The sequence below is a fragment of the Rhinoraja longicauda genome, chromosome 38, assembly GCF_053455715.1.
Source record: "Rhinoraja longicauda isolate Sanriku21f chromosome 38, sRhiLon1.1, whole genome shotgun sequence".
Classification (NCBI taxonomy): Eukaryota; Metazoa; Chordata; class Chondrichthyes; order Rajiformes; family Arhynchobatidae; genus Rhinoraja; species Rhinoraja longicauda.
This window is the reverse complement of record NC_135990.1, coordinates 1,785,627-1,808,126: the sequence shown is the minus strand read 5'-3', so window position 1 is coordinate 1,808,126 and position 22,500 is coordinate 1,785,627. Positions and strand designations below refer to the sequence as shown.

The 22,500-nt window shown below is 52.3% G+C and overlaps 1 long non-coding RNA gene across 3 annotated transcripts in view; it reads right to left on the bottom strand.

The window, feature by feature from the left end:
* LOC144610949 (uncharacterized) overlaps nt 1–22,500 on the bottom strand; it is a 218,034-nt gene that overhangs the window by 6,779 nt on the left and 188,755 nt on the right. The window lies entirely within an intron of this gene.

Here is a 22,500-nt window from a genome sequence, read left to right as displayed (position 1 = left end):
GGTGGTATGAACATCGACTTCTCCAACTTTAGATAGTTCCTCTGTCCCTCTCTTCCCCTCCCCTTCCCAGATCTCCCTCTATCTTCCTGTCTCCAACTATATCGTTCCTTTGTCCCGCCCCCCTGACATCAGTCTGAAGAACGGTCTCGACCCAAAACGTCACCCATTCCTTCTCTCCTGAGATGCTGCCTGACCTGCTGAATTACTCCAGCATTTTGTGAATAAATACCTTCGATTTGTACCAATTACTGCAGTTATTTTCTTACATGGGTCTAGAGGAGGCATGTTGGCCAGCATGGACGAGTTGGGCCGAAGGGCCTGTTTCCATGCCCTGTGACTCTATGAAATCTCCCTCTATCTGACTGAGTCTCTCCAACCCAGTCACCTGGGATGTTGCAAATCGGGGTCAGACACAGAGTGCTGGAGTAACTCAGCGGGTCAGGCAGCATCTCTGGAGCGAAGGAATTGGTGACATTTTGGGTCGAGGCCCTTCTTGCTCGGTGGTCTGCATGGACTGGACGGGCCGAATGGCCTGTTTGGATGCGGTGTGTGTCTATGATTCTACCCCTGGTATCTGGGAGTGTGTGACGGGGCGGTGGGAGAGAGCCTTGGGTGTCCAGTCTGTTCCCTGCAACCATTGGAGCAAGCCCCTCCTGTGAAATGTGAACGAGGATTTCAGCTCTCAGGAGGATGGTGGAAATAGTCATTATTGGCAAAGTATAATGTTTTACATTGAAGGGGATTGTTAAAGTGAAGCATCTCCCAGATCTGCTTCCTCTCTTTGTAGTGTAATTACTCTGCAACATTCAATAAATGATGTTCAGCTCTAATTTTTTACACTGGAACGTATCTTTATGCACTTAACAATTTAATTAATAACATTAGAGCTGAATTTGACGCTTCCCACAGCGGCAGCTGATGTCTCCACTCTCACTGGTCCTGGTGCCGACAGTGTGTGGCTGGGATCTGGATCTGAACCTGTACTTTGTACTGGAGATAGCCGGGCTTTACACTGGACCTCAGCTACACCACCATGTTTCAGTGGCGAGAGGGTCGTGCTCTCCCCATGATGTGTGTAGGAGGGAACTACAGGTGCTGGTTTAAACTGTCAATAGAGACATAAAGCTGGAGTAACTCAGCGGGTCAGGCAGCATCTGTGGAGAACATGGATAGGTGACGTTACACAGAGTGCTGGAGTAACTCAGCGGGTCAGGCAGCATCTGTGGAGAACATGGATAGGTGACGTTTCACAGAGTGCTGGAGTAACTCAGCGGGTCAGGCAGCATCTGTGGAGAACATGGATAGGTGACGTTTCACGGAGTAACTCAGCGGGTCGGGCAGCATCTCTGGAGAGAAGGAATGGTTTGAAGAAGGGTCTCGACTTGAAACGTCACCCATTCCTTCTCTCCAGAGATGCTGCCCGTCCCGCTGAGTTACTCCAGCATTTAGTGCCTCTCCACTCCCCATGATGGTGGGTCAGGGAATCTTTCACAAGAAAGTGGTGGCTTTGCAGTCGATGTTGGCAGGCACCGTGGGCAATCTAGATGCTGCCCTTCAACATATTCTACAAAGCAGAGTGCACCTGGAGGCCCGCAGTGAATCCCAGTCAATGCCAAGCATGAGATGGCCAACGCTTCATGTGAGAGAAACGACACAGAGTGCTGGAGTAACTCAGCAGGTCAGGCAGCATCTCTGGAGAACATGGATAGGTGACGTTTCACAGAGTGCTGGAGTAACTCAGCGGGTCAGGCAGCATCTGTGGAGAACATGGATAGGTGACGTTTCACAGAGTGCTGGAGTAACTCAGCGGGTCAGGCAGCATCTGTGGAGAACATGGATAGGTGACGTTTCAGTTTGGGATCATTCTTAAGGTGAGAGCTGGAGAATTAAACACAAATGCAGACTGTCGAACCAGACAAATGGAGAGTTAATGTCCACTTGGACATTATGGGGAAGGAGGGGAGAAGATAATCTTCTTAATTTTTCTGGTTTTCTTAACAGAACGTTATCTCAGCATCGGACAGAGTTCAGAAGTGATAGGAGCAGAATTCGGCCCATCAAGTCCACTCTGCCATTGAATCATGGCTGATATATCTCTCCCTCTCATCCCCATTCTCCTGCCTTCTCCCCATTACCCCAGACACCCGCACTAATCAACAATCTATTTATTCATTGACTTGGCCTCCACAGCCATCTGTGGCAATGAATCCCACAGATTCACCACCCTCTGGTTAAGGAACTCTAAATTCAGTTAACAATGTGCAGAAGTCCAGCTTTCCAACTTTAGCAATTAGAACACAGAACAGTACATCCCAGGAAAGGGCCTTTCGACCCACAATGTTTGTGCCAAACATGATGCCGTTAAACTGATCTAATTTGCCTGAAGATGACCCATATCCATGACCCTGCTCTTCCATATATCTATCTAAAAGCCACTATCATATCTCCCTCCACCACCACCCCTGGCAACATGTTCCATGCCCCCACCACCCTCTGTGTAAAAACTTGCCCCACACATCTCCATTAAACTTTCTCCTCTCACCTTTTAGCTATGCTCTCTAGTGCTGGAGATTTCCACACTGGGAAAAAGGTTCTGACTGTCTACCCTATCTCTGCCTCTCATCATTTTATAAATTTCTATCTGGTCTCCCTTCAACCTCCGATGACCCAGAGAAAACAATCCAAGTCTGTCCAACCTCTCCCTGTAGCTGATACCCTCTAATCCAACCTCTCCCTGCAGCTGGAACCCTCTAATCCACCCTCTCCCTGTAGCTCACACCCTCTAATCCACCCTCTCCCTATAGCTGAAACCCTCTAATCCAACCTCTCCTTGCAGCTGATACCCTCTAATCCACCCTCTCCCTGTAGCTGATACCCTCTAATCCACCCTCTCCCTGTAGCTGAAACCCTCTAATCCAACCTCTCCCTGCAGCTCACACCCTCTAATCCAACCTCTCCCTGTAGCTGGAACCCTCTAATCCACCCTCTCCCTGTAGCTCACACTCTCTAATCCAACCTCTCCCTGTAGTTGGAACCCTCTAATCCAGGCAGCGTTCTGGTAAACCTCCTCTGCACCCTCTCTAACCTCTCCCTGCAGCTGGAACTCTCTAATCCACCCTCTCCCTGTAGCTGGAACCCTCTAATCCAGGTAGCGTTCTGGCAAACCGCTTCTCCAGAGCCTTCACATCCTTCCTGTAATGGAGTGACCAGAACTTCGCACAATACTCCAAACACAGACTAAGCAAAGTCCCCTGGAGCTACAACATGACTTCCTCTCAGTTAGTAATAAAATGGGGAGTTTAAAGGATCTGCTGATGTCCTTCTCCCCCCCCTCACCCTGAGGCGACCCTCATGTTAGTGAGGAGACCCTCATGTTAGTGAGGAGACCCTCATGTTAGTGAGGTGCCTCCTGCCCCTGTAGCTGATCACAGTGACGTTCGATGCCCTGTGCGTAACACAGCTGCCTGCACGGATCAGAGTGTGAAGTAAATAGAACGATTTGCATCGTGGTCGTACAGCCCACGCCTTCTTCAATAGATTAGGCAAAGCCAATCTAAATAAGATCACAACTAACCAGCTGAGTGATCTTTAATTTGGTTATCATCTGAGACCCAGTTGTTGCTGAAGGCACTGGGCCCAGATGATAGAGTTGGCATCAGTGGGTGGCAACACCACAGTTGTACACATCACAGGCCGGCCGCGCTGCATACTAATGCCAGGCTCTTGGGGCATAGCACACATTTCCCAAACACTGGGCTTGGTTAGAGTTTAATTAACGCAGACTCCAAGCACCAGCATTCAGTAGCCCCCTCTCCCCCGACACCAGTCTGAACAATTGTCTCCACCCTCCCCTTCTCTCCAGAGACGCTGCCTGTCCCGCTGGGTTACTCCAGCATTCCGTGTCTAAACCAGCATCAGCAGTTCCTTCCTCCCCGTTATCCTCCCCCTGGATCTTGTTGTGTGGTCAGCCTGCCTTTCATTCACTGAGTGTGTGTGTGTGTGTACGTGTGTGTGTGTACGCGTGTGTGTGTGTGTGTGTGTACGTGTGTGTGTGTGTGTGTGTGTGTGTACGTGTGTATATGTGTGTGTGTGTACGTGTGTGTGTGTGTGTGTACGTGTGTGTGTGTGTACGCGTGTGTGTGTGTGTGTACGTGTGTGTGTGTGTACGCGTGTGTGTGTGCGTGTGTGTGTGTGTGTGTGTGTGTGTACGTGTGTGTGTGTGTGTACGTGTGTGTGTGTGTGTGTCTGTACGTGTGTGTGTGTATGTGTGTGTGTGTGTGCGTGTGCGTGTGTGTGTGTGTGTATGTGTGTGTGTGTGTGTGTGTGTGTGTGTACGTGTGTGTGTGTGTGTGTGTGTGTGTGTGTGTGTGTGTGTGTACGTGTGTGTGTGTGTGTGTGTGTGTGTGTGCGTGTGTGCGTGTGTGTGTGTCTGTACGTGTGTGTGTGTATGTGTGTGTGTGTGTGTGCGTGTGTGCGTGTATCATCAGCCAGTGTTTCCCCAGTCCGCAGTCCCTGTTGGTCTGCTCCTGGGTCTGGCCAAGATGGCCGTTCGCCGGTCCAGGCAGTGGACAGTCGATGGCCGCACAGAGATCGGCTGCCCGCCCCTGTTCCGGGGTTACGTCCGTGCCCACGTGTCCCTGGAGAGGGAACACGCGGTGTCCAAGGGGACGCTGGACGCCTTCCGTGAGCGCTGATCGCCGCGTGAGGTCGAATATTATTGACAAAGTTGTCGGAATTTTAATTTGATAACTGTTTTGTTCGTACACTGCCGATACAGGCAGCTTTTGATTTGATCGCATTATCGTCAGAAGTTGAAGGGAGACCTGATAGAAGTTTATAAAATGATGAGAGGCAGAGATAGGGTAGACAGTCAGAACCTTTTGTTTTTGTTTTGGAATAAAGTATCTGTAAAAAAAAACCAACTGTGCAGTGCGGAGGGAACGCTGGTCTAGTGCCAGATGACACTGGGCACAGAGGTCCTGCCCACTGCCTCCTCTGGATGTGGGCTGTGAACTTCTCTTCCAGCCACCACACCCTGCAATCAGTCCTGACCAAAGTATGGCTACTTTGAAGAACCTCTACTCCTGCCCCTCCCCCTGCACCCCCCCCCCCTCTGTTCAACCTTATCCTGAGCCACACTTTCATCTCCATTTCATCTCCAGCCTTAGTCACTTACTCCACCCATCTGCCAATCAACCCCCTCATCACCTGTATCCACCTATCACTGAAGAAGGGTCTCGACCCGAAACGTCACCCATTCCTTCTCTCCAGAGATGCTGCCTGTCCCACTGAGTTACTCCAGCACTCTGTGTCTATCTCCACCAATCACTTGCTAGGCTTTACCCCACCTCCCTTTTCCAGCTTTCTACCCCCTCCTTCTGAAGAATGGTCCCAACCCGAAATGTCACCTGTTCATTCCCTCTCCAGATGCTGCTCAGTTCCTCCGGCAGTCAAGATTTTTATTTAAGGTTACAACATCTGCAGTTTCCTGTGTCTCCCAAACCCATGATGAGACCACATGAAACATCTGGCAGCTTCCTCTTTCCCATCTGGACTTCCTTTATCAATGACTGCACCTCACAATGTGTAGGAAGGAACTGCAGATGCTGGTTTAAACCAAAGGTAGACACAATATGCTGGAGTAACTCAGTGGGACAGGCAGCATCTCTGGAGAAAAGGATTAGGCCATTTAGAACTGAGACGAGGAAAACTTCTTCACTCAGAGAGTTGTGAATTATTACAATTCTCTGCCACATCAGGCAGTTGAGGCCAATTCATTGGATGTATTCAAGAGAGAGTTTGATATAGCTCTTAGGACTAACGGAGTCAAGGGATACGAGGAGAGGGCAGGAACGGGGTACTGATTTTGGATGATCAGCCATGATCATATTGAATGCCAGTGCTTGCTCGAAGGGCCGAATGGCCTACTCCTGCACCTATTTTCTATGTTTCTATGTGCTGTCTCTAACTTACATATATCACAGTACAGCCCACAATGTCCATGCCAATCACAAAGCCAAGATAAACTAATCTCCTCTGCCAACACATAATTATACCCCACCACTCTCTGCCTTTCCAAAAGGGCCGAATGGCCTACTCCTGCACCTATTTTCTATGTTTCTATGAATAGGTGACATTGAATAGAAAAGGAACAGGAAGCATGTTCTGACTGTAAAGTACTTGAGGTTATTTTGAGCGGGGTTCGAAACCCATTTCAGAAACACAAGTCTCCTGTATCTTGGTTCTTGGTTCTTGGTCCTCCAAAATATTCCAAATGGAATTTAAACTGGAGGTGGCAGAGTGTGGACTTACGCAAGAAGGGCTTCTTGGAGAAGAAGCGCTGCCTTAAGTTTAGACCAGCATCTGTTACCGAAAGCCAGTGGTTGGGTTAATGGGCAGTGTTGGAGTGGCCACATCTGTCCACATCTACCCTGCCTGTCCCATCCTTCATCTTAAACACCTCGGCCGGGTCACCTCTAACAACACACACACTTTCCTACAGAAACCCGATCTGTTCAGACGTGGATCTTGCTCAACACTTCCCTGAACCGCTAATGGATGCTCTTGTTTGGTCTGATCAATATCTGCTGCCTGTTGGTGGAATCCCAGCCTGGTGTAACCAAGACCGGTGCGTAAACAGCCAGAAAAATACAACATGCTCTCCTCAATCATTCCAATTCTATCACGGCACCTAGAGATTCCATTACATACAACAGCACAGCCATCCATGTACTTGAAACTATGAAGATAGACACAAAATGCTGGAGTAACTCAGCGGGACAGGCAGCATCTCTGGAGAGAAGGAATGGGTGACGTTTCGGGTCGAGGCCCTGTAAAAGGTCTTTGTTGTGACTTTGAATGGGCAGGTTTTGGTGTAAACCAGCATCTGCAGTTCCTTCATACACTGTGAAAAGCATTTGGATATGTTAGGAATGGAGAGATATGGGTTATGTGCAGGTAGATAATTGATGGCATCATGTTCAGCACAGACATTGCGGGCCGAAGGGCCTGCTCTTGTGCTGTACTGTTCTGTGTTCGAGTTTAACTGATGTAACTTGCATTGGCAACATAGAACACAAGGACAGGCCATTTGGCCCCTCAGGTTTGCTCTGGTTTACGGTGAGACTGAGGGGTGGGGCTGACTTTGTGCATTCCCCACTTTCCCACCTCATCCCCGTATCCTGCACTTCCCTGCAGCAAAACAGAAACTCCCCAGGACAGAACCATCTCTGCTCTGGACAGGAATATCTCTTCCCAAGGCAGGACCATCTCTGCCCAGGACAGGACCATCTCTGCCCAGGACAGGACCATCTCTGCCCAGGACAGGACCATCTCTGCCCAGGACAGATTCCCCCTGGGGCAAGTCTGGATATAGATCTGGATATAAGTCTGTTATATCCCAGGGTACAGAATAATGAAAGGCACAGATAGAGTGGACGTGGAGAGGATGTTTCCACCAGTGGGAGAGTCCAGGACCAGAGGGCACAGCCTCAGAATTAAAGGACGTTCTTTTAGGAAGGAGATGAGAAGGAATTTCTTTAGGCAGAGGGTGGTGAATCTGTGGAATTCATTGCCAAAGAAGGCTGTGGAGGCAGTCAATGGAACAATGGATAGATTGTTGATTAGTGCGGGTGTCAGAGGTTATGGGGAGAGGGCAGGAGAATGGGGTTAGGAGGGAGAGATAGATCAGCCATGATTGAATGGCGGAGTAGACTTGATGGGCCGAATGGCCTAATTCTACTCCTATCCCTTATAGCCTCTCCCCAGGCCCGTCTCTCCCCTTGGCAGCAGAAGCTGCTGTCTCTCAGTCTACATTCTCCACTAGTCTCTCTCCCTCTCTCAAACACTGACGTGTGTTGTATGTTTTTAATTTCGAATCAGCCACAGAATGAATTATTAAGTGCCGTGAGGTCCAGCCATTGCGAAAGCAATCCTCTTTTTAAATATCTGCGTTGTTCTAAGCAAAATATTTCTTGTCAAATCCATGAAGTATTTATGTGGGGTTGGTCTCCGTGTTGCTGTGTGGGTGTGTGGTGTGTGGGTGTGTGGGTGTGTGGGTGTGTGGTGTGTGGTGTGTGGTGTGTGGTGTGTGGTGTGTGGGTGTGTGGGTGTGTGGGTGTGTGGGTGTGTGGGTGTGTGGGTGTGTGGGTGTGTGGGTGTGTGGGTGTGTGGGTGTGTGGTGTGTGGGTGTGTGGGTGTGTGGGTGTGTGGGTGTGTGGGTGTGTGGGTGTGTGGGTGTGTGGGTGTGTGGGTGTGTGGGTGTGTGGGTGTGTGGGTGTGTGGGTGTGTGGGTGTGTGGTGTTAGGTGCTGACCCTACTGCTGCGGACCACCGGCCCATCACTGAGTGGAGGAGACCCCAGCACATGGACACCCACCACGGGACGTCCCAGAGAGGGGTGGGGGGAGGGGTGGAGGTGGTGGGAGAGGGACGGGGAGGGAAGGGGAATGGACCTAGTGTGGAGGATAGGGGGGTGGGGAGGGGTGAGGGAGGGGGAGGGGTTCTGGTGAATGGGGGTGAGGGAGGGGGAGGGGTTCTGGTGAATGGGGGTGAGGGAGAGATGGGGTTCTGGTGAATGGGGGTGAGGGAGAGAGGGGGGTTCTGGTGAATGGGGGTGAGGGAGAGAGGGGGGTTCTGGTGAATGGGGGTGAGGGAGAGAGGAGGTTCTGGTGAATGGGGGTGAGGGAGAGAGGGTGTTCTGGTGAATGGGGGTGAGGGAGAGATGGGGTTCTGGTGAATGGGGGTGAGGGAGGGGGAGGGGTCCTGGTGAATGGGGGTGAGGGAGGGGGAGGGGTTCTGGTGAATGGGGGTGAGGGAGGGGGAGGGGTCCTGGTGAATGGGGGTGAGGGAGGGAGGGGGGTCCTGGTGAATGGGGGTGAGGGAGGGAGGGGGGTTCTGGTGAATGGGGGTGAGGGAGGGGGAGGGGTCCTGGTGAATGGGGGTGAGGGAGGGGGAGGGGTTCTGGTGAATGGTGGTGAGGGAGGGGGAGGGGTTCTGGTGAATGGGGGTGAGGGTGAGAGGGGGGTCTGGTGAATGGGGGTGAGGGAGGGGGAGGGGGTCCTGGTGAATGGGGGTGAGGGAGGGGTTCTAGTGAATGGGGGAGGGAGGGGGAGGGGTTCTGGTGAATGGGGGTGAGGGAGGGGGGGAATACTGAGAGACACTGTCAGCACTAGGAGAGACTGCAGGAAGACCACTGCAACGTTTAGTTGAGTTGAGTTGAGTTTAGAAACAGGCACTTTGGCCCACCGAGTTGGTCTTGACCAGCGATTGCCCGTACACTAATTCTATCCTGCACTCTAGGGATAATTTATAGAGACCAATTAACGTACAAACTTGTATGTCTTTTGAGTGTGGGAGGAAACCAGAGCACCCGGAGAAAACCCACACAGGTCACGGGGAGAATGTACAGACAGCACCCGTGGTCAGGATCGAACCCAGGTCTCCGGCGCTGGGAGGCAGCAGCTCTACCCGCTACCCCACCGTGCTGACCCAGTTGAGATTGCCACTACCTTCTCGATTGGGAGCGGTCTCACCCTGCAAAGCCAGCACACCTTGAATGAATAAAGAATAAGCAGAGGAGATCAGCACATGGGATTCAGATGCAAGCTCACCAGGGCTCTGGGGAATTAGAGCAAGCTCCTGCATTAAAGGCCAACATCATTTACACGACTAATTACTTGTTTTAGCTGCATGTTAACATGCAGTGGTGTGTGTGTGTACAAGGCCTGTACAAGGCCAGCCACACCATTCAGCTCCCACCATGAATAAATCCATTCACCGTGCGGCAGACCTGAACACAACTCACAAACCACCAACCTCCTGCAGACTGATCTCAAACTGATTTGGTTAACTGATCTCTTAACCAAACTGATCTCCCGGTGTCTGAGCACTTCAACTCCCCCTCCCATTCCCAATCTGACCTTTCTGTCATGGGTCTCCTCCAGTGCCATAGTGAGGCCCACCGGAAATTGGAGGAGCAGCACCTCATATTTCGCCTGGGCAGCTTGCAGCCCGGTGGTATGAACGTCGACTTCTCCAACTTCAGATAGCTCCTCTGTCCCTCCCTTCCCCTCCTCTTTCCCAGATCTCCCTCTATCTTCCTGTCTCCACCTATATCCTTCCTTTGTCCCGGCCCCCTGACATCAGTCTGAAGAAGGGTCTCGACCCGAAACGTCACCCATTCCTTCTCTCCTGAGATGCTGCCTGACCTGCTGAGTTACTCCAGCATTTTGTGAATAAATACCTTCGATTTGTACCAACATCTGCAGTTATTTTCTTATATTAACCTCCTGCAGACGTCAGAAACCTGAAACAAAAACCCGGAAATGGCAGAAACACTCAGCAGGACGGGCAGCATCCGCGGAAGGAGTTGCTGCCCCAGGCTCTCTTCCCTAACCCTCTCAGAGGGTGGCGGGCCTGAACAGCTAGCTGCTTCTCCTTCCGCAGATGCTGCCTGCCTCGATGAGTCTTCCCAACATCTTCTGCTTTGTCGGCACCAGAAATGTGGTGACACTTGTGTACAGCCTGGACGAAGGCAGACACAAAACGCTGGAGTAACTCAGCCGGACAGGTAGCATCTCTGGAGTGAAGGAATGGGTGATGTTTCAAGTCGAGGTCCTTCTTCAGTCTGAAGAAACGTCACCCATTCCTTCTCTCCAGAGATGCTGCCTGTCCCGCTGAGTTACTCCAGCGTTTTGTGTCTATCTTTGATTTAAACCAGCACCTGCAGTTCCTTCCTACATCTCGAGCCGAGGCAAGGTGTGATTCCACTGGGTTGTATGCATTGCACAACGTTTCCCTTTACCTGGGTACGTGTGACAACCAAGTATCATTGTACTTTAAGACCAAGATTTATTTAAGACCAAGCCAACATTCAGTGTCACGGAGTGTGGAAACAGGCCCTTCGGCCCATCGCCATCCATGCCAACTATCAAGCCCCCATTTTACAGTAATCCTACACTCATCCCATTCTTTTCTTCACAATGTCCAAGGCTTGCCCATCTCCAACAACAGACCTGCATCCACCTATCACCTGCCAAGCTTTGCCCCCACCGCTCTTCTCCAGCTTTCTTCCCTCTGTTATAGACAATAGACAATAGAAAATAGGTGCAGGAGAAAGCCATTCGGCCCTTCGAGCTAGCACCGCCATTCAATGTGATCATGGCTGATCATTCTCAATCAGTACCCCGTTCCTGCCTTCTCCCCATACCCCCTGACTCCGCTATCCTTAAGAGCTCTATCTAGCTCTCTCTTGAATGTATTCAGAGAATTGGCCTCCACTGCTCTCTGAGGCAGAGAATGCCACAGATTCACAACTCTCTGACTGAAAAAGTTTTTCCTCATCTCTGTTCTAAATGGCCTACCCCTTATTCTTAAACTGTGGCCCCTGGTTCTGGACTCTCCCAACATTGGGAACATGTTTCCTGCCTCTAACGTGTCCAACCCCTTAATAATTTTATACGTTTCGAAAAGATCCCCTCTCATCCTTCTAAATTCCAGTGTATACAAGCCTAGTCGCTCCAGTCTTGCAACATATGACAGTCCCGCCATTCCGGGAATTAACCTAGTAAACCTACGCTGCACGCCCTCAATAGCAAGAATATCCTTCCTCAAATTTGGAGACCAAAACTGCACACAGTACTCCTGGTGCGGTCTCACCAGGGTCCTGTACAACTGCAGAAGGACCTCTTTGCTCCTATACTCAACTCCTCTTGTTATGAAGGCCAACATTCCATTGGCTTTCTTCCCCCTGTTCCATCAGCCTGAAGACAGGTCCTGACCCAAACGTTGCTGCCCACTCCCCCCATAGATGCTGCCTGACCCTCTAAACACCTCCAGCACTTAGTGTTCTGTTCAAGGTCACGTGGGAAACTACTACTGGCACATTGACCATGGATGTCCACACTGGTTCCATGTCACCCCACTTCCACATCCACCCGGCCACACACTGGGGGCAGTCTACAGAGGGGCCAATTAACCTACACACCCGCACGTGTTTGAGATGTGGGAGGAAACCGGAGCACCCGGCCAAAGCCTAGACAGTCACAGGGAGAACGTGCAAACTCCACACAGACAGCAGCCGAGATTAGGATCGAACTTGGGCTAAATGGCCTGTCTCTCTGCAGAGTTCTCTCAGGAAGAGGTGGGAGAAAACAGGAGACAAACGCTGGGGGCAGTGGGGAGGTGGAGGAGTTGCTGACGAGGTGCCCCCTCTGGCCGGTGGTCTGGGGGCCGGTGGTCTCGGTGGTCGGTGGTCTAAGGGCCGGTGGTCTGAGGGCCGGTGGTCTGAGGGCCGGTGGTCTCGGTGGCCGGTGGTCTCGGCGGCCGGTGGTCTGAGGGCCGGTGGTCTCGGTGGTCTAAGGGCCGGTGGTCTAAGGGCCGGTGGTCTAAGGGCCGGTGGTCTGAGGGCCGGTGGTCTCGGTGGTCGGTGGTCTGAGGGCCGGTGGTCTGAGGGCCGGTGGTCTCGGTGGCCGGTGGTCTGAGGGCCGGTGGTCTCGGCGGTCGGTGGTCTGAGGGCTGGTGGTCTCGGTGGTCGGTGGTCTCGGCGGTCGGTGGTCTGAGGGCCGGTGGTCTCGGTGGCCGGTGGTCTGAGGGCCGGTGGTCTCGGTGGTCGGTGGTCTCTGAGTGCCGGTGGTCTGAGGGCCGGTGGTCTGAGGGCCGGTGGTCTGAGGGCCGGTGGTCTGAGGGCCGGTGGTCTGAGGGCCGGTGGTCTGAGGGCCGGTGGTCTCAGGGCCGGTGGTCTGAGGGCCGGTGGTCTCGGTGGTCGGTGGTCTGGGGGCCGGTGGTCTCGGCATCTGGTACCTCTGCCTCACTCTCTCCTCCACACTAATTAACACACTCATGTCGACCAGAAACCCATTCGTTCCAGACGCCAAGTGTGACAAATATATCGAAGACTACTTTCAATGCAGCTTAACCAGATTTAAATGGCTTATAACACAACCCTAATGCAGTAGATTTATTCAATCTGTTATATAATTAGTGAAACCGTAGTGTTTAATAAAGTAATTGAATTAATAATTACGCGCTCGGGTTGCGCGGTTCGAGTAGTGGAGGCTCTCAGCACGAGTGTGGGGGAGACATCATCCCCTCTACTGTTCTGTCCACACCAGCTGTCTACACAACACTCTCATCTGCTGTCACCAAGGTCAACACTCAGGCACTTGGAAGCCTCACCTCCCAGCACAAGATGGCCAAACCTGGGGGCCTCCAACGCACAAACATGATGCCAACTGATGGCAGGAGGGTGAGGAGGGACCTTCACGATCAGGGTGATGGGGACCCCCAGAGTCCCTGTGATGGGGACCCCCAGAGTCCCTGTGATGGGGACCCCCAGAGCCCCTGTGATGGGGCCCCCCAGAGTCCCTGTGATGGGGACCCCCAGAGCCCCTGTGATGGGGACCCCCAGAGTCCCTGTGATGGGGACCCCCAGAACCCCTGTGATGGGGACCCCCAGAGTCCCTGTGATGGGGACCCCCAGAGTCCCTGTGATGGGGACCCCCAGAGTCCCTGTGATGGGGACCCCCAGAGCCCCTGTGATGGGGACCCCCAGAGTCCCTGTGATGGGGACCCCCAGAGTCCCCTGTGATGGGGACCCCCAGAGTCCCTGTGATGGGGACCCCCAGAGTCCCTGTGATGGGGACCCCCAGAGTCCCTGTGATGGGGACCCCCAGAGTCCCTGTGATGGGGACCCCCAGAGTCCCTGTGATGGGGACCCCCAGAGTCCCTGTGATGGGGGCCCCAGAGTCCCTGTGATGGGGACCCCCAGAGTCCCTCTGATGGGGACCCCAGAGTCCCTCTGATGGGGACCCCCAGAGTCCCTATGATGGGGGCCCCAGAGTCCCTGTGATGGGGACCCCCAGAGTCCCTGTGATGGGGACCCCCAGAGTCCCTGTGATGGGGACCCCCAGAGTCCCTGTGATGGGGACCCCCAGAGTCCCTGTGATGGGGACCCCCAGAGCCCCTGTGATGGGGACCCCAGAGTCCCTGTGATGGGCCCCCCCAGAGCCCCTGTGATGGGGCCCCCCAGAGTCCCTGTGCACACGTGGGCACGGATGTAGTCCCTGTGATGGGCCCCCCAGAGTCCCGGTGATGGGGACCCCCAGAGTCCCTGTGATGGGGACCCCCAGAGTCCCTGTGCACACGTGGGCACGGATGTAGTCCCTGTCATGGGCCCCCCAGAGCCCCTGTGATGGGGACCCCCAGAGTCCCTGTGATGGGGACCCCCAGAGTCCCTGTGATGGGGCCCCCCAGAGTCCCTGTGATGGGGACCCCCAGAGTCCCTGTGATGGGGCCCCCCAGAGTCCCTCTGCACACGTGGGCACGGATGTAGCCCCTGCGTCTCGGAGGGAGACAAAGGGTGTCGAGGAAGTGCGACTCATGTTGTGTGGGACCGGCTCCCGGGAAGGATCACGGCGCCTGGGTCCGACGCGTACATCCGGCTGAGCGGGGGTTTGCTCAGCCGCGAGCACGCCACACGCTCGAGCCCCCCCGACACCCGGCAGGGCGGGACGGGGGGGGCCACACTCACGCCCGGACCCTCGCCACCCGCCGGCAGCAACCAGGTTCCAGACCCTCAGCAAGTCCCGGTAGAAGCCGGGCATCCCCAGCAGGACAGCACGGCTGACGCCCACCATCGGGATCCGCGTACCTGCGTGAAGACAGAGGCCCCGTTGGAGACAGTGCGTGTCCAGCACGTGCCACCTGGGGGGTCGCTCCGAGTACAGGTAACTCTGCAGGTCCTGAGGCGGATACACACCAGCGACTGCCCGCCCTCCTCTATCGGGAGACTCAGGACCGCTGCAGAGACCCAGGGCTTTCAGTTGCCCCAGAAGAAGTCCACCAATCCCAGCAAAGGTGGCTGATGGGTCCAATGTGGTCAATCTGTACCAGAGCAGGGAGGCCCTGAGTCCTGCCCCGGTAGGAAAGCACCCTGAGGAGACCCGACCAGCGCCCCAGCCGGGCCATGACTTTCAACTCCAGCTCCTGCCAGTTGGCCAGCCAGGTCTCCGCGACGGGACTCAGGTAGACGCCCAAGTAAAGGAGGCGCGTGGAAAAACCGCATCTCCTCCGGGAGGGAGTCCACCTGCCAGGGACCCACCGAGAGTCCAGAGCATTTCCCCCAGTTGATCCTGGCAGAGGAGGCGGCCGAGAAGACTCGTTGGCACTCGCGCATCCTCGGCAGATCGGCCGGGTCGGTGACCGTGAGGAGTACGTCATGCGATTGGCCATCTTGGCCAGGCCCAGGAACAGTCCAACAGAGAGACCCCCCCACCACTAACCTCCCTCCTGACCCTCCCCCTGCTGTACCAGGTGACCATAGATCAGGAGCGTGGGGCTAAAGTGCAGCCCCTTCAGATAGTCGAACAGGGGCTGCAGCCTCTCACACTACACCTGACCCAGGGTGTGTGTGATGGGACACTCTTGGAGGGAGCTTCACTCTGTGTCTGACGCCGGGCGGTGAATCTGTGGGATTCATTGCCACAGACGCTGGTGGAGGCCACAAGTCAGTGGATATATTTAAGACAGAGATAGATAGATTGTTGATTAGTGCGGGTGTCAGGGGTGTGATGGGGAGAAGGCAGGAGAATGGGGTTAGGAGGGAGAGATAGATCAGCTATGATTGAATGGCGGAGTAGACTCGATGGGCCGAATGGCCTGATTCTGCTCCTATCACACGATCATCTGATCTTGGGCTGGGGCTGGTCATCATTGGTGGTTGTGGTGGAGGTCAAAGTCTCTCTCACGATGCTGCATTATATGAATGCAGCTATGATAATGTATCATTACTGAATCCTACAGTTCCATTACCAAGGAGGAATCACTGCGATATATTTGATGTGAGTCTCCAGTGGCACAGTGCGGAGCGAACCCGCGATGTAATGGAGTCCATAAATCAGAAACCCAATAAAGAGATGGAACAAGCTGGCTGCACAACCCAGATTTAAATAACACATTGATATTGAGCTGGAATCAGCCCACAGCAAACTGCCGTGTATTTTTATTATGCGCTCTTCAATTATTCAGGCTCCTGGTTTCACAAAGTTCAGGAGTGGCTTCGCTGATGGACTGTTGTATTTCAGAAGCCTTTAAACGCCCCAAATTAGCAGTCAGGTGTGGACAGGGTTGGATTAATGTCCTCCTTCATCCCTGGGATTTACACAGCAGTCTGTTCCCCAGCATGCAGTGCTCCCACACACTGACCCTCACTGGGGACATGTCACACGCACACGCACACGCACACCAACACACACACACACACATACATTCACATGCATACACACACACACACACTCACACCAACACACACACGCACCACACACACATACATTCACATGCATACACACACACACACACTCACACCAACACACACACGCACCACACACACACACGCATACACACCCACACCCACGCACACCAACACACACATACATTCACATACATTCACATGCACACGCATACACACACACACACGCGCACACGCACAACAACACACACACACATACATTCACATGCATACACACACACACACTCACACCAACACACACACGCACCACACACACGCATACACACCCACACCCACGCACACCAACACACACTCACACACACATACATTCACATGCACACGCATACACACACGCGCACACTCACACCAACACACACATGCATACCATCACACACCAACGCACACACGCACATACATTCACATGCACACACACACACGTGCAGACTCACAACAAACACACACACGCACCACACACACACACACACACACACACACACACACACACACACACACACACACACACACACACACACACACACACACACACACACACACACAGTGTAGAGAGAGCTTCGCTCTGTATACCCCATGCTGTTCTGGTCCTGTGGCTGTGGGCAGTAGTTTATCAGGCCAGGAGCCATCAGTGACTGTGTGGCAGACCATCCTGTGGCAGCACGTCCATTCCCTGCACTCAGCGGTGGATGTGGAAACACACAGGCAGGGATGTACAGCCGCCCGTGCATCTGACGTGTAATGTCAGTGTGTGGAGAGGCCGTGAAGGTGACCTGCTGGATGTGTGAATTAAACACCTCAGTGGCCTGACCATTTCACACCAACCACATCCCACCATTGGGCTTGAGGTATTACTTTATACCCTGGACATAAGATGAGCGTTTGTGGGCACTGGGCCTGTACTCGCTGGAGTTTAGAGGGATGAGGGGGGACCTCATTGAAACGTACAGAATAGTGAAAGGCTTGGATAGAGTGGATGTGGAGAGGATGTTTCCACTAGTGGGAGAGTCTAGGACTAGAGGTCACAGCCTCAGAATTAAAGGACATTCCTTTAGGAGGGAGATGAGGAGGAATTTCTTTAGCCAGAGGGTGGTGAATCTGTGGGATTCTTTGCCACAGGCGGCTGTGGAGGCCACAAGTCAGTGTATATTTTTGAGGCAGAGATAGACAGATTGTTGATTAGTGCGGGTGTCAGGGGTTATGGGGAGAAGGCAGGAGAATGGGGTTAGGAGGGAGAGATAGATCAGCCGTGATTAAATGGCAGAATAGACTTGATGGGCCGAGTGGCCTAGTTCTGCTCCTATCACATGACACCATGACCCTCTGAGAGAGGGGAGCTTGGAGCAGGACCATGTCCACGCCCGGCTGCCTCAACAGCCGCCCGGTTAAACACTGCGTGGCCTTTCACAGCTGTCTCTAGTGAGGGGCTGTAAAGGAGAATGGAGGTGGGTGGATGGGGCAGGAAGCAATCAAATGCACTACGTATGGATCTCTCTGCAACACACAGAGTGCAGGAGGAACTCAGTGGGTCAGGCAGCATCTGTGCAGGGAATGGCAGACAATGTTTCAGGTTGGGGCCCTTCATCAGACAAGTTGTGAAATAAAGCCTTGGACTATTATGGTCTGGTTATCTATTGTGACTAATGATTATTTTATTGTATTATTGATTATTGCATATTATTCTGTTACTGCATTAATGGGCCTATATTAATCAGGCAGTAAGAATTAGTGTTCCACGGCCGGTACATGTGACAATGAAACACTCTTGACTTGTACACACACACACACTCACACACACACACACACACACACACACACACACACACACACACACACACACACACACACACACACACACACACACACACACACACACACACACACACACACACACACACACACACGTGCACACACACACACACACACACACACACGTGCACACACACACACACGTGCACACACACACACACACGTGCACACACACACACACACACACACACACACGTGCACACACACACACAAACGCGCACACACACACACGTGCACACACACGCAGATGTATATTTACTCACACACACACACACACACATGTACACACACACGTGCGCACGCACACACACACACACACACAGATGTATATTTACACACACACGTATATTTACATGCGTGCGCACATATATTAACACAAATGTATTTATACACAAACTCACATGTGCGCACATGCACACATGTATATTTACACACACGTGCATGCATACACACATATGTATACTCACACTCATACACGTTCGTGTATATTTACACCCACAAAGATTTACACACACACATGCGTGCGCACATGTATATTTACACATGTGTACGCACAAGTATATTTACATATGCGTGCACACATGTATATTTACACACACATGCATGCACACTTGTATATTTACACACACACGCACGTCACTGTAGGGGCAGTCTGTAACTGCTCCACGTCTCATGTGGGCTGGTCCATTTTCCTGCTGATTTCAGAATTCAAACTCTATCCATGTAAAAACATAATTCACAATTAAGCCTGCGCTCTCGGATAATAAAAATAAATGGTCCCAAAAGAGCTGTTCTCTTGCTTCCTGCAATAAGCCTGCCAACGGGAATATAACTGCAGCGGCCTCCTGGACTATAGCTCCAGCCTGCCACCTCCCCGCCCGGGCGGCCGCCATTGATGTAGTGGGAGCACGTGGCCGCTGGCTGGGTGAGGTCACGTGGGGCGCTGGGCGGTGACATCACCCTTTGTCCCTTCTCTGGGAGTGAGGAAGTTGGCAACCCTACTAATACGGGACAAGGGCGGTCCAGTACGGGACAAACTAATTTAACCCAAAATACGGGATGTCCCGGCTAATACGGGACAGTTGGCAACCCTGGTCGTCACTCCCTGCGGACATGCTCCAAGCTGCTGCTCAACCTGCCCATCGCCACCTCACTGGGAGGAGGTGATTCCCCTCCTGTTAATTTGCCCTCTCACGCTCTCCGCCTGCACCCACTCCCAGTGTAAAGCCATCAAACACCCACGGTCTCAGCAAGAGAATCCCCTGTAGGAAGGAACTGCAGGTGTTGGTTTTAAACTGAAGGTAGACACAAAAAGCTAGAGTAACTCAGCGGGACAGGCAGCATCTCTGGAGAGATGGAATGGGCATCAACATTCATTGTTGTGTATCTCTCTACATCACAGTCGATATCTCTCGTTTCCCTTGCCCCTGACTCTCAGTCTGAGGGAGGGTCTCGACCCGGAACGCCACCCACTCCTTCTCTCACAAGAACACAAGGAAATAGGAGCAGGAGTAGGCCAGCTGGCCCCTCGAGCCCACTCCGCCATTCAATACGATCATGGCTGATCCTACCCCAACCCCCTTCCCACTATCACCATTCTTCCCACCCAAAAGTACCGTGTGATCTCCTGGGAGAGGTGAAAAACCGGATAAAAACCCAGGCCAATTTGGGAAAAAAATCCGGGAAATTCCTCTCCGACCCCAAGCTAGGCGATCGAAACTTGTCCAGGAGATTACTCAGGTCTTACTATACTAACCATAGCTCATGTCCACTTCCCTGCCTGCTCCCAGTAACCCCTAATTCCCTTGTCTATTAAAAAACAATCTATTTCCGTTTTTAATGTATTTAACGTTCCTGCATCCACAGCTCCCTGAGGCAGCGAATTCCACAGACTAACCACCCTCTGAGTGAAGAAGTTTCTCCTCATCTCAGTTTTAAAAGAGCCCCCTCTTATTCTAAGACTATGCCCCCTAGTTCTGGTCTCCCCGATCATCGGACACATCTTTAGCGCATCCACCCGATCAAGGCCCCTCACGATCTTATACGTTTCAATAAGATCGCCTCTCATTCTTCTGAACTCCAATGAGAAAAGTCCCAACCTACTTAACCTTTCCTCATATGTCAACCCCCCTCATCCCTGGGATTAACTGTGTAAACCTTCTCTGCACTGCCTCCAGAGCAAGTACATCCTTTCTTAAACATGGACACCAAAACTGCACACAGTATTCCAAATGTGGTCTTACCAATACTGTATACAGCTGCAGCAAAACCTCCCTACTTTTATACTCTATCCCCCTGGCAATAAAGCCTAAGACTCCATTGGCCTTCCTCATCACTTGCCGCACCTGCATACTAACCTTTTGTGATTCCTGTACTAATACCCCCAGGTCCCTTTGTGTTGTATTACCACACAGCTCCTCCCCATTTAGAAAATAACTTGCTTTATGATTTTTCTTTCCAGGGATGCTGCCTGTCCCGCTGAGTTACTCCAGCACTCTGTCCATAGAAGGTGACCCACAGGGATGTGTGAATGAAACACCTCAGTGGACTGACTATCTCACACCAGCCACATCCCACTGGGGGCTGAGATATTACTTTATACCCTGGACATATGATGAGTGTTTGTCAGCACTGAGCCTGTACTCGCTGGAGTTTAGAAGGATGAGGGGGGACTGGCAGCATCTCTGGGGAGAAGGAATGGGCGACGTTTTGGGTGAAGACCCTTCTTCAGTTCCATTCTATCTCCTTCCTCGCTCTCTGCCAATGAGGGGCTGCAATCTCAGAATCCTATTGCTGATTCTACAAGAAGCAATAATCTTGCCAGACCTGCAGAATTCACAACGAGGTTTCTCAACATTAAAAAGTAATGAAGCCCAATCAAAATTAATTAGAGCAAATAACCAGGAGCATTGCCAACTCCAGGAGCAGCACACAACTCTCCCCACCCCCAACACTGGCTGCATCACACTACATGGCACCCCTGCCCTCTGGAGATGGAGCAGGGAGAGAGAGGGGGAGAGGGGGGGGGGGAGAGAGGGGGAGAGAGGGTGGGAGAGAGGGAAGCGAGAGAGAGGGAGAGTGACGCAGAGAGAGAGAGAGAGACAGAGAGAGAGAGTGGAAGGGAGAGAGAGGGGGAGAGAGAGTGACAGAGAGAGAGTGGAAGGGAGAGAGAGGGAGGGAGAGAGAGGGGGAGGGAGACTGATGGACAGAGAGTGAGAGAGAGAGAGGGAGGAGAAGGAGGGAGAGAGAGGGGAGAGAGAGAGTGGTGGAGAGAGAGAATGACAGAGAGAGAGAGAGTGAGAGAGTGACAGAGAGTGGGAGAGAGAGGGAGGGAGAGAGAGGGGGAGAGAGAGTGATGGACAGAGAGTGAGAGAGAGTGAGAGAGGGAGGGAGAAGGAGGGGGCGTGAGGGGGAGAGAGAGTGGTTGAGAGAGAGAGTGACAGAGAGAGAGAGAGAGTGAGAGACTCAGTATGGTAGTGAGGTATGGGGTCCACTCAGGTCACCATCGCTATACTAAATGGGAAAAACACACAACAGAGGCCCTACATGTGGAATTTTGTTGGAACATCCTCCGCACCCAAAGGAAAACACCAATGTAGGGGCGGAATTAGGTAGATACCCACTGATAATAAATATCCAGAAACCAGCACTGAACTTTTGGAATCACCTTAAATCTAGTCCCCCCAGACACCCTCCCAGTTCAAAGCCCTCCAAACCCACGAGGGGAACTCAGAAAAGAGCTCCCTGTGTCAGTTGGTATTGAGACTAACTACCCCATCTCAGTTAAACCTTGACCAGTCTCAGATCAACACTGCTTTCCAATCTCCAGTTAGAGTGAACCAAATTATTAAACAATGCAAAGAAATCTACCTGGAACATTGGGATAAAGTCACTAAAAGCCAAGGCAGACTAGAGTGCTACGGTGCCCTATAAAGAGATTATAAATTGGCAGACTATCTCTCAACTGTTAGAGACATAAAGCAGAGACAGACCCTCACCAAGTACAGTTAAGTGACCACCTTGAAAAAGGAAGACAGAAGAGATCTTGGCAACCAAGAGAAAATAGAATATGCGGTTTATTCACAAAATGCTGGAGTAACTCAGCGGGTCAGGCAGCATCTCAGGCAGAAGGAATGGGTGACGTTTCGGGTCGAGACCCTTCTTCAGTCTGAAGAAGGGTCTCGACCCGAAACGTCACCCATTCCTTCTCTCCCGAGATGCTGCCTGACCCGCTGAGTTACTCCAGCATTTTGTGAATAATTCGATTTGTACCAGCATCTGCAGTTATCTTCTTATAGAATATGCGGTCACTGTCTGACAGATGAGGTTGAAACATAGGTGCACTTCCTCTTATAATGTAAAAGATTCGCCAAAATAAGGAAAATATACTTTGAA